General features: G+C 37.8%; 1 long non-coding RNA gene across 1 annotated transcript; it reads right to left on the bottom strand.

Annotated features, from left to right (window-relative positions):
- Positions 1-8,672: 8,672 nt before the first annotated feature.
- LOC149785864 (uncharacterized) lies at positions 8,673-11,560 on the bottom strand. The gene is made up of 2 exons (XR_016413535.1): positions 10,968-11,560; positions 8,673-9,247 (listed from the first exon to the last, which is right to left on the bottom strand). It is a non-coding gene; the product is annotated as an uncharacterized LOC149785864 (long non-coding RNA).
- Between the last annotated feature and the right edge of the window lie 1,284 nt (positions 11,561-12,844).

Genomic DNA, 12,844 nt, shown 5'->3' with positions numbered 1-12,844 from the left:
CCAAGGATGTATGATAAAATCGCCCCCTCCGGGCCGTGGTGATGTTTAATCAACTTTGAAGTGACATATAGCCAATGTTTTATTAGGCTGCCGATAGTTCATCGCCATTTACAGCTTCGATTTACACAGAATTAGGTTCAAGCTCCGTGCATGCGTCCGATTCCAAGATGGTTACTAATCCGTATCATAGTGTCTCTAACTTTATTTTACATTTGGTGATTCATTTATTGCACTTTCAGAAGCTGGTGTTGTCTAGTCTGACCAAAAAATTGTTTTCATTATTTTAATAACTGCCAAAAATAAACTAATTCAAGCTGATTTTTCGAGCACATTGGTGCAGCCATTTTGGTTAGCTGTGTGCATAAATCATGTACAATTTACACAACTTCAGTATCCAATGAAATTTCAGCCTCAGTACATAAAGAAACATAGAGGTAATGCCAACATTTTCTCCATTATGCATACAAACAACTTTGCCTTAAGGCTCTCACGCTCTCAGAAGTTCATTTTATCTATAGAGCACTCCATAACTTTCCATATACGAGTAGCAGTACACATTTTTTAGATGTCTGTTGTGGTAGCTATATTGAAGTGTGTTATTGTGATTTGGATTTTTAACTTAGCTTTAACAATTTTTCAGTCATATCGCTACGATATCTGCAGTGTGTCAGTTTATAGTGATGTCTAGCACTTGGGCATCGTGCCGTAGACATGTAGCATGATGTCCCATCCAGTCACATTATCCTGGCACCAGGCCGACCATTCCTAACACTAACCTCTTAATGCTGAGCGCCTTGCGAGGCAGCTGTTAGAACTATTTTTGTAAGTCTTTGGTATAACTCGGCCGGGGATCGAACCCACAACCTCCCGCATCCGAGGCAGAGGTCTAACTACTAGGCCACGGGAGCGGTAGATATATTGGAAAGCACATCATTACAATTTTAGTAAGGACATACCAGTGAAAACACATGCTGATATGACTTTCCATTTAGGATGAGTAGCAACAAAAGTTTCAAGATGGCAACTGTGGTGGCCATATTGGCTGTCTGAGCAGAAGTAGTTTTGTTTAGCATCAACTAGACATAAGAAGCCTTCCAGATAAAGTCCCATGTCGATATGACTTTCTGTTCAGGACTTGAAGTGATAAGATATTTGCCATTTGGGGCATTAGAATGTCGCCATTTTTATTTATGACCTACTGAAGATCATTAAATATTCTTCTTGCGAAAACCCCATGATGATTTGACCATCCATTCAGGAAGACTACAATAGCAAGATTCTGAAGATGGCGACTGTGGTGGCCATATTGGATGACTTTCTATTCAGAAGGAGCAGTGATAACAAGATTTTAATGATGGCTGCCAAAATGGACATCAGATCAGCACAAATTTTACGTATGACTAACTAGACATCATATGAATTCTTTTAGTCAAAACCCCATATTTATATAACCATCCATTCAAAATAAGTAGAAATAACAAGAACTTTAAGATGGCTGTTGGGCCAAGCTGGATGTCAGAGTCAATTTCCATTCACAAGCAACTACAATTTGGGATGAATGTAGTGTGAATTTTCAATGACTATCCTCCAATCAGTTTAGGATAAGCAGTGATAATAAATGTGTGCTAACAGACAGACGTGACAGACGTCTGACATTAGACATGAAGCCATCTGATAAACTCTTCTGGTTTATGATCAGCATACCTAAAAATTCACAACTGTAACCAAGCCAACAAAGCATTTTAATAAACACTGTAACCTTGGAGTGACCTGTCAATATATCCAAGGGCAAAACCTCGTCATACCATGGGTCACCCAACCAAAGACTTCACACAAGGGCAGAAATTCACAACCAGAGACTTGACCCAAAGGCAGAAATACCACTGGAAGTAATCAAAGTACATTTTCATATTCAAAATACACTGAAATTGGATATTGAATAGAATGTTATGAATCCACTGCCCTTATCAAAGAGCGTAGTCTATGATCAAAACTGGCATAAAGAAATAGATAAGTATGTGAATGTTATATTCTAAATATGCATTGGATTAAATTAAAATAAACTGATGAAAAAATAATAAAAAGGGTCCAACTTCCTGACCCTATAGGACCCACCCATGTACACATAACTGACCCAATAGGACCTACCCATGTACACACACACACACACACACACACACACACACACACACACATATATATATATATATATATATATATATATATATATATATATATATATATATATATATATATATATATATATATATATATATATATATATATATATATATATATATATATACCTGTGAGCAACAGTTTATGGAGAAAGGAAATCTTGGATAATGTAAGAATGTAAATAAGATGAAAACTAGTAGTTGAGGGGTTATTAGAATATTATTTAAAAAATGAAATCAAAAGTATCATTCTTCTGGCCCCATGGCCCCATCCTGGGTATGCAACCCAGCGGACATCGGTAAATGGAGAAAAGTAGGTTTGGGATGATATCATATTCCAAATTTGAAATAAATTGGATAAAATTTGCATTAAAACATAAGATATTGAATTAAAACTTGAATAACTGTAAAGAATCCTATATATTGACCACACGGCCTCGTCCAGTAAGTTAACCCGGGGTAGGAACTGTAAGGGGATATATACTTCCTGGCCAATCAGGGACAGCAAAACCCCAAGAGTAGTAATATCAATACGGTCTGTGTATTGATGTTTTAATCCATGTCTGTGTTTTGATGTTTTATTCCAAGTTTTTATACTAATGTTATAGTTTTTATACTAATGTTATATTTCTTGTCTGTGTATTGATGTTTTAATCCACGTCTGTGTGTTGATGTCTTTGATAAAGGGTCATGGAAATTTAAGAGTAGTAACATCAGTAAGGTTTGTGTATTGATGTTATATTCCAAGTCTGTGTACTGATGTTATATTCCAAGTCGGTGTACTGATGTTATATTCCACGGCTATGTATTGATGTTATATCAATGGTAATGAGGGAAGGTGTCCGTGTCATGTTATATTCCAGATATCAGTGGTAATGAGGAAAGGGGGATTGTAACGTCGCTCTCTTAGTAAGAGTGGTGCTTAATTGGATATGGCTGGCATTATCTAGAGGATAACCTCCCTCGATATTACAGCCCGGTGGGAGTGGAAGATCGAATTTCAACAGAGAACTGAGCAAGAATATTGGGAAGAAATAATGTAATACAAGCCCCATTAGACAAGAAAAATAACAAATTTAATGAAAACAAATTAATATCGGCAATTCCAACGTCAACATAATAACAGTGTCTAATTTGGATTTATTTCATCATAATAACGAGTGGTGAAAAAGAGCGCAATGTCCACGACTGATTGCAACACCTTCCTCCCTTGACCGTGTATCAACATCTTCCTGTTTCCTCCAGCCTTCCTATTCTCTACGCTTCACCCCTTCCTGGACTTCCTTGTCCTTTATTCTGAATTTGTCACTCCTTTTATTTTTTGACTTCCGTCTTCTGATGGTCCCGTTTCTCCCCAGAAAGCTGTTCCTTAAAGGACAAAATTATCACTAAATTTCTATATGTACCACTTTCTACACGTACATAAATTCCCTCATTTACGTTACTCACAAGCATACTAGCTATCCACACTGCGTCAGTTCTGAACTAATCCGATAGAACATCATCCTCGCTTCACAGCGACAGGCCGTAATTAACACGTCAGCGGTATATCTAAATTTCCATATGTCTATACCTACGCTACCACATGCTCGATTAATATTGCATAAAATTCACAAAAGTCTAGCTCACAGCAATCCCTAACTATTTAAACATTAAAAAATCAGATATAAATATGCAATTATCGTTAACTCACGATAATCAGTATCGTCCTAACAGACAAAGGAAAGTATTTAATATAACCCAATGAAATCCTACACATATAAAAACCCGGATAGCATGCAAGCATCAATACTATCAATGAACTAGTAACTGTAAAATTGAAGAGATAAATTGCATAACAACTCTAGCATCATCAGATTTCCATGAAATTGAATAAACGATACATAATATGGATCCTAGTCATATCAAACACATTTGCATAAAACAATCAAAAATAGAAAATTACGTGAAAAATTAAAATAGCGTACCTTAATGGATGTTCTCTTTCAGAAACTGTGCGTCATAGAACTAAGCTCTGTCTTTTCGTACAAGACAACCACCTGGTCCCCTTTTCTTGCTTAATGAGGAAAGCACTATTCTTTTTAGGCTTCCTCAGGGTCAACTTCTCCTCTCAGGAATTTTAGCTAAAGAATTTCGACCAAGGTAGTCACTTTAAATTCACATTACTTTCAAAGTGTACACCCTAATTTACGCTGCCCAATCGTAAGCGATGGTTCCTAAATTTTTCCAAAGATAGTCATTTCTTTTGTCAGATCTTAGACAGCTTATGGTGCATATTGATTTCTCTTTGAAAATGATAATTTGACATGGGTTCCTATCAAGCGGTTATGGTTGGTAGCTCAAATGTTTCTTTTCTCAGGACAGCATAGCAATGCCCCAGTCAATCTCACTGAGTCATAAATTCTAGCCTTTAAAGTTTTAGCACAGACATGGGAAAGAAAAGAAGAAAGGTTGAAATGACCCTTCACAAAGACTTTTCTGGCTTAAATGTGATAAACTTTTAATGCTCAATGCATTCAACTTTAAGTCTCAATATAATTCAAAATTTGACACTTCACAGTGACCATGTCATGTTATATTCCAGATATGAGTAGTAATGAGAGAAGGGGACCATATCATGTTACATTCCAAAGATGAGTTGTAATAAGGGATGGGAACAATGTGATCATATTATTTTTCAAAGATGAGTGGTAAGGAGGGAAGGGGACCATGTCATGTTATATTCCAGGTATGAGTGGTAATGAGGGAAGGGGACCATGTTATGTTATATTCCATATATGAGTGGTAATGAGGGAAGAGGACCATGTCATATCATATTCCAGATACAAGTAGTAATGATGGATAGGGACCATGTGATCATATTATATTCCATATATGAGTGGTAATGAGAGAAGAGGACCATGTCATGTTATATTCCAGATATGAGTGGTAATGAGGGAAGGGGACCATGTCATGTTATATTCTAAATATGAGTGTGTGTGTGTGTGTGTGATTTGGGTTTTTAATGTAGCTTTAACAATTTTTCAGTCATATTGCTACGATGTCTGCAGTGTGGCAGTTTATAGTGATGTCTAGCACTGGGGCATCGTGCCATAAACATGTAGCATGATGTCCCACCCAGTCACATTATCCTGACACCAGGTCGACCAGTCCTAACAATAACCTCTTAATGCTGAGCGCCAAGCGAGGCAGCTGTTAGTACCATTTTTGTAAGTCTTTGGTATGACTCTGCTGGGGATCGAACCCACAACTTCCCACATCCGAGGTGAACACTCTAACCACTAGGCCACCGGAGCAGTCCAAATATGAGTAGTAATGAGGGAAGGGGACCATGTGATCACATTATATTCCATATATGAGTGGTAATGAGGGAAGGGGACCATGTCATATTATATTCTATATATGAGTGGTAATGAGGGAAGGGGACCATGTCATATTATATTCTATATATGAGTGGTAATGAGGGAAGGGGACCATGTCATATTATATTCTATATATGAGTGGTAATGAGGGAAGGGGACCATGTCATATTATATTCTATATATGCGTGGTAATGAGGGAAGGGGACCATGTCATATTATATTCTATATATGAGTGGTAATGAGGGGAGGGGACCATATCATGTTATATTCTATATATGAGTAGTAATGAGGGGAGGGGACCATGTCATATTATATTCCAGATATGAGTAGTAATTTGGGATGAGAACCATGTGATCATATTATTTTCCAGAGATGACTGGTAAATGAGGGATGGGAACCATGGCATCACATTATGTTACAGATGCGAGTGGTAATGAGGGAAGGGGACCATGTGAAAATAGTATATATATGAAGTAAATAGAGCAAGGACCTACTAAAGCAGAAGGTATGAAAGAAAATTTAGACAAAGTTGAATCCACAATTTAATTGTTGACCCACTGCCTGCAGACCTCTTTAGTCCCAAATCAATAGGCTTCTTCCTTACTCTAAGTTCAAACCATCCACAATCCTGGCCTATGACCTCTTTAGTCCCAAATCAATAGGCTTCTTCATTACTCCAAGTGCAAACCATCCACAATCCTGGCCTATGACCTCTTTAGTCCCAAATCAATAGGCTTCTTCCTTACTCTAAGTTCAAACCATCCACAATCCTGGCCTATGACCTCTTTAGTCCCAAATCAATAGGCTTCTTCATTACTCCAAGTGCAAACCATCCACAATCCTGGCCTATGACCTCTTTAGTCCCAAATCAATAGGCTTCTTCCTTACTCTAAGCTCAAACCATCCACAATCTTGACCTGTGACCTCTTTAGTCCCAAATCAATAGGCTTCTTCCTTACTCTAAGTTCAAACCATCCACAATCTTGACCTGTGACCTCTTTAGTCCCAAATCAATAGGCTTCTTCCTTACTCTAAGTTCAAACCATCCACAATCCTGGCCTGTGACCTCTTTAGTCCCAAATCAATAGGCTTCTTCATTACTCCAAGTGCAAACCATCCACAATCCTGGCCTGTGACCTCTTTAGTCCCAAATCAATAGGCTTCTTCATTACTCCAAGTGCAAACCAGCCACAATCCTGGCCTGTGACCTCTTTAGTCCCAAATCAATAGGCTTCTTCCTTACTCCAAGTTCAAACCATCCACAATCTTGACCTGTGACATCTTTAGTCCCAAATCAATAGGCTTCTTCATTACTCTAAGTTCAAACCATCCACAATCTTGACCTGTGACCTCTTTAGTCCCAAATCAATAGGCTTCTTCCTTACTCTAAGTTCAAACCATCCACAATCTTGACCTGTGACCTCTTTAGTCCCAAATCAATAGGCTTCTTCCTTACTCTAAGTTCAAACCATCCACAATCTTGACCTGTGACCTCTTTAGTCCCAAATCAATAGGCTTCTTCCTTACTCTAAGTTCAAACCATCCACAATCTTGACCTGTGACCTCTTTAGTCCCAAATCAATAGGCTTCTTCCTTACTCTAAGTTCAAACCATCCACAATCTTGACCTGTGACCTCTTTAGTCCCAAATCAATAGGCTTCTTCCTTACTCTAAGTTCAAACCATCCACAATCTTGACCTGTGACCTTTTTAGTCCCAAATCAATAGGCTTCTTCCTTACTCTAAGTTCAAACCATCCACAATCTTGACCTGTGACCTCTTTAGTCCCAAATCAATAGGCTTCTTCCTTACTCTAAGTTCAAACCATCCACAATCTTGACCTGTGACCTCTTTAGTCCCAAATCAATAGGCTTCTTCCTTACTCTAAGTTCAAACCATCCACAATCTTGACCTGTGACCTCTTTAGTCCCAAATCAATAGGCTTCTTCCTTACTCTAAGTTCAAACCATCCACAATCTTGACCTGTGACCTCTTTAGTCCCAAATCAATAGGCTTCTTCCTTACTCTAAGTTCAAACCATCCACAATCTTGACCTGTGACCTCTTTAGTTTCAAATCAATAGGCTTCTTCCTTACACCAAGTGCAAACTATGACCAAATCAATAGGCTTCTTTATTACTCCAAGTGCAAGTCACCCATTAAATTTGGTTAACCATGCGATTCAGAACTAGTGTTATTGTGTGGAATCCATTTTCATTCATTCAGGAATGGTTACCTTGACTTTTGACCCCCCCCAAATAAATAAGGTTCTTCCTTAGTCCTAATGCAATCCACCCAGACATATGGGTATGTAATGTAGAAATAATGATAATTTGTGTGGAAGCCATTTGAATTCTTTCTGTCTGCATGGGAAAACCAATTTTCCCCTTTCTGACACACTGAATGTAAACTTTTACCCTTTGGCTTTGAAATCAACAGAGTTCTTCCTTACCTCAAGCCATCCACAATGATTGGTAACTGTAGCAAGTTATTGTGCAGAAACTGTTTTTCTTATTTCAGTCATATTGACCATAACATTTGACATTTTGACCCCAGAAACAGATTAGGTCTTCCATAGCATATATGCAAAGTGTCCATGCTGTGGTAACTGTTGATGGTGGAGAACCAATGCTACTGTGCAGAAATCATTTTTCTTCTTCAGTGACCTTGATATCTGAACTTTTGACTTTGAAATCAATGGAGTTCTTCCCTTGATAATTGCTAGCTATCCACAAAGTTTGGCAACTGTAGGTTGTGGACAAATCTAGTTAATGATGTGGAAAATAAATTGGTGACAGACAGATGGATGGACAGACATATCATCCTAACATACTATGATCAAATTGATACTGGGCATATAAGAGCTTTGACCAAAATATATTCCCCAATATAATTCTTGACCCCATCACCCCACATGGTGTGCAAATTGGTATTTAGTGAAGTAGTGTATGTGATGATGTTATGTTCCCAGAAATTAATTGGACAGAAGATGCACCCAACCATACACAAATAGACAAGTCAAACACTAGATGCTGGGGCCCTCCAAAGGGCACATTACACTTGGTAAGTATCAGTTTGCAATCTGAGCATCTGACCAATTTGAATGGCAACATAAATAATAATAAAAATAATGAGCGCATTTCAATTATTTATTTTTATGAGTTAATATGAATATAGCAAACTGATTCCTCAGAAAATGCACCATGCACAAATTAAAATATCTATTTCCTTCATACTGATGTTTTCCTCTTTGAAAAATAATACAGTGAGCACCAGAGGACTTTTAAATACATCAGAAAGTTTGGTCAAATAATGAGGAGAAATGTTTTTGTTCTTAACACTGTAAACTGTTTTATACAATAAACTACATAGCTGACCAACCACTTCCGTTGCCTAGTGGTTACAGCCTCTGCCTCAGAAGTGGGAGGTCGTGGGTTTCGATCCCTGGCCAAGTCATACCAAAGACTTACAAAAATGGTACTAACAGCTGCCTCACTAGGCACTCAGCATTAAGAGGTTAGTTTTCTAAGGACTGGTTGGCCTGGTGTCAGGATAATGTGACTGGGTGGGACATCATGCTACATGTATGTAGCATGATACCCTAGTGCTAGACATCACTATAAACTGCCACACTGCAGACATCGTAGCAATATGGTGTCAGGATAATGTGACTGGGTGGGACATCATGCTACATGTCTGCGGCATGATACCTGTCATGTTTACCCCGACCCAGAGTAGTCCAGTTTGAAACATGTATAATCAAGGTAATTCTGACGGGTCATTGTTTGATGTCGAACATTGCCGAAGGCTAGCACTAATCCGTTACGTAAGATTGTTGTGGCTAGAATCGAAGGACCAGACATCGGAGTTGCGAAGTCACAGACAGCCAATTATCACCTAGGTGTCGAAATGTTTCCAAGATCAAAAGAAATTGCATGAAGAAGTGGGAGTGTCCTAACTTCTTTCCCCTGCAAACAGACAGACAGGTTGAACTGGCCGCTAAGACGATTGGACAGGGGCACAGCGCCACCCAATCAGAATCGAGATGGGGGGAGACCTTGATTTGGGTAGAATGATATCCCTGCGTTTTCCGGCAAATGTTAGTTTGCTAAGAGAAATTACCCAGAGTGGAGGTTAGCGTAACTCCGAATAGCCATTCGTTATTGGCGGGAAAATCTTAGAGCGGGAAATTCTAAGTACAGAAAGCTTCCAAAGGTCAGTAGATATTTGTTTGGTCTTTGTGGAATGCGACTGCATTTTAATTGTAGGTCATATGTATACTTTATTAGTACTAGAATCGTAGTACGAAGAATTACTTTGTTTTGTTAATATGTTTGCATATTTTGAAGAAATGAGTTGATATTTGTAAAGAATTATATAGCTTGCCACCCGTCGTAAGAGTTAATATTGTAATTTACTATGTGGGTATTTTATAGTAGACTAACGCATATGTTCATATGATTATAGATTTTGCCATTGTTGAATATTTGTAATGTACAGACATGCGTCTGATTTTGTTAGATTGTAGTACGATGAGATTAAATATATATGTGTATATACTGACATGACGCAATGTATTGATGTCTGTATAACAATTCGCTGATACTGTGTTATTACGCCATTGTTTACCCTGCAAGAAGTGTGTGGGAATTTCGATGTGTATGCATGCGTGGCCGAAACAGTGACAGCTATCTGATGGTTAATTGTCGTTATAGTGTGAGGTGAGGTTCGATAAAACATTTGTTAATGCCTTGTGGTTTTTCACAGGAAGCTTTGAGGGACAGACCAGTTAAAGTTTGGTCCCGTTGTCTCAGATAGAGAGACGGAGGAAAGGAGGGAAGGAGAAGAAAGGTGAAGTTGAAGTCTGGGAGCGGAATTGGAGGAGGAGATAATAGAGAGGGAAAGGAGAAGAAAGGAGAAGTTGAAGTCTAGGAGCGAATTGGAGGAGGAGATAGTAGAGACGGAGGAAAGGAGAAGAAAGGAGAGAAGTCAGGAGAAGTTGAAGTCTGGAGTGAAGTTGGAGGAGGAGATAGTAGAGAGGAAACAGAGACAAAGAAGGAGTTAGAGGAATGGAAAGAAGGAAGAATCAGCGGGAAGAAATAGATGAGTAGATGCAAGGACAGGGGGAAAATCGAACTCACACTGTAAATCACGGGATGAATTAGGCTGTCACTTGGTCGAGGGAAAGACGAGTGATTGGAAGTTATCGTTTTAAATTATCAAATTTATTAAATTGTTATTGATTGAATTTCACCTTCGTGTTCTCTATAATTTAACCGTTGGCATTGCTGACTGGGGGCACAGAACTGTAAATCTACATCATCACTAATTTAGCTTTCTAACCTAATGAGCCAGGGTGGAACTTTCAATTTAATTTAATTAAATTATATTGGGAGAACCCCACCCCAATACGACAGAACGTCACAATACCCTAGTGCTAGACATCACTATAAACTGCCACACTGCAGACATCGTAGCAATATGACTGAAAATATTTTGAAGCTACCTAAAAATCCTAATGACATACACACAAACATTGGTGACCCAGTGAACTCCTGATCCATCATGGGACAACCCAAACTAGGCATTACAATGTCTGTTACTGATAGCTGATTGACAGCTGCTGTTCTCATCTGAGTGGTTGATTAGAACTCTTCATAGAGGAGATCACTGTTATTGCACCAAATGTACTTTAAATATGGCCTTGAATGTACCAGATAGGGCCTGGAATGTACCAGGCAGGGTCTGGAATGTACCAGACAGGGCCTGGAATGTGTCAGATATGACCTTGAATGTACCATATAGGGCCTGGAATGTACCTGATAGGACAATATCCAAAAATTTGAAGATCTCAAGATAGTTGTTTGTAAAAAAAAAATGTATTGCTTCACTATGTTGTTGTTTATAATAGTCCTTTGAATATTGATGCAAAAAAAATTGTTGGATATGATACAATTATTTACCAGGTATTATGAACCAGTAAAGCCCATATTTACTGATAAAAAGGTCAGTATGATATATTTAATATCACAACAAAGGTCTAAAGTGTTACATGTATTACATGAATGAATGCAAAATATTGACATTCAACTTATTTTGGCATGGTGAAATTACCATTTCTGATACATAACACCATAAAAATACATCATTCAGTTAAAGGAGTTTTAATTTTAATTTTAAATTATGTATCATATGATTGTTTTCTCAAGCCAAGAATTTGGGGTGGAGTGGGGTCAAAAGTGACCAATTGTATGTAAAACTGGGGATCTAAAACATTTTCAGGAAGATATGTAAAAAGTTGGGTTGTAAGTTTTAACTAGAGTGATATGTCCTTTGCTGTGCATGTATGTATGCTTTTGCATGTGTTTGCTTTTGTGTGTACCTGTATGCTTATGTGTATGTGTATGCTTGTGTATACATGTATCCTTGTGTATACACATATCCTTGTGTATGTGTATGCTTGTGTGTGTGTTTTTGTGTATATGCATGTTTGTGTGTATGTGTATGCTTGTGTGAATGTGTATGCTTGTGTGTATGTGTATGCTTGTGTGTGTATGTGTATGTTTGTGTGTAATAATAATAATGCTTTATTTATAGAGGGTGACTCATTAGTCAAGGACTATTCTCCCTTGAGGCCCTCTTAAGGAGAGTATAACAATGCACATTATATGAAGATGGCAATAATTACTGTTTATTTTAACATGTTTAGTGTTAAAATACTAAATTCCATTATCTGTTAGAAACACATACATGTTCATGATATCTTTTCTTAAATACTCTAATATTTTCAGCAGATTTTACAGAAGCTTATTCCACAGAACTGTACCAGAGTATTGAAAACTCTTTTTAAATTGCTCTGTTCTTGGTTTTGGTATTAGAAGGTTTCCATGTGATATTGATCTCAACTGGTATGTGTATGTTTGTGTATGCTTTTGTGTATGTGTATGTGTATGTTTGTGTGTGGATGTGTACATGCATAAGCAAACAGATTATGACTGTATTTGTGAAAACGTTTAAAATGGCTGAGTAAATGCAATTTCCAAAGCTGGTCCAATTTCATCATGTGCTTAATTCATGACTTTGTAATTGAAACTCTTTACCTGTAATTAGTGTACAAAATAAAGCATTCTGTTTGAGATTGCATAACCTAAAACACAATCAAAATCACGAGTACATCACAGAAAATGAATACAGGTCACATCAACGGCCAATTAATGACCCAATGCAAACATGTGCAAGAGAAATGTGTGATTATTAAATTCGTTCTTACTTTGAAGGGAATGGACACTAGAGAAATAGACTGTGTG

The sequence above is a fragment of the Sinohyriopsis cumingii genome, chromosome 13 (genome assembly GCF_028554795.1).
Source record: "Sinohyriopsis cumingii isolate HCF-2022 chromosome 13, ASM2855479v2, whole genome shotgun sequence".
In the NCBI taxonomy this organism is placed as follows: domain Eukaryota; kingdom Metazoa; phylum Mollusca; class Bivalvia; order Unionida; family Unionidae; genus Sinohyriopsis; species Sinohyriopsis cumingii.
Note: the sequence above shows the minus strand (reverse complement) of the source record. Positions and strands in the feature narration are given on the sequence as shown.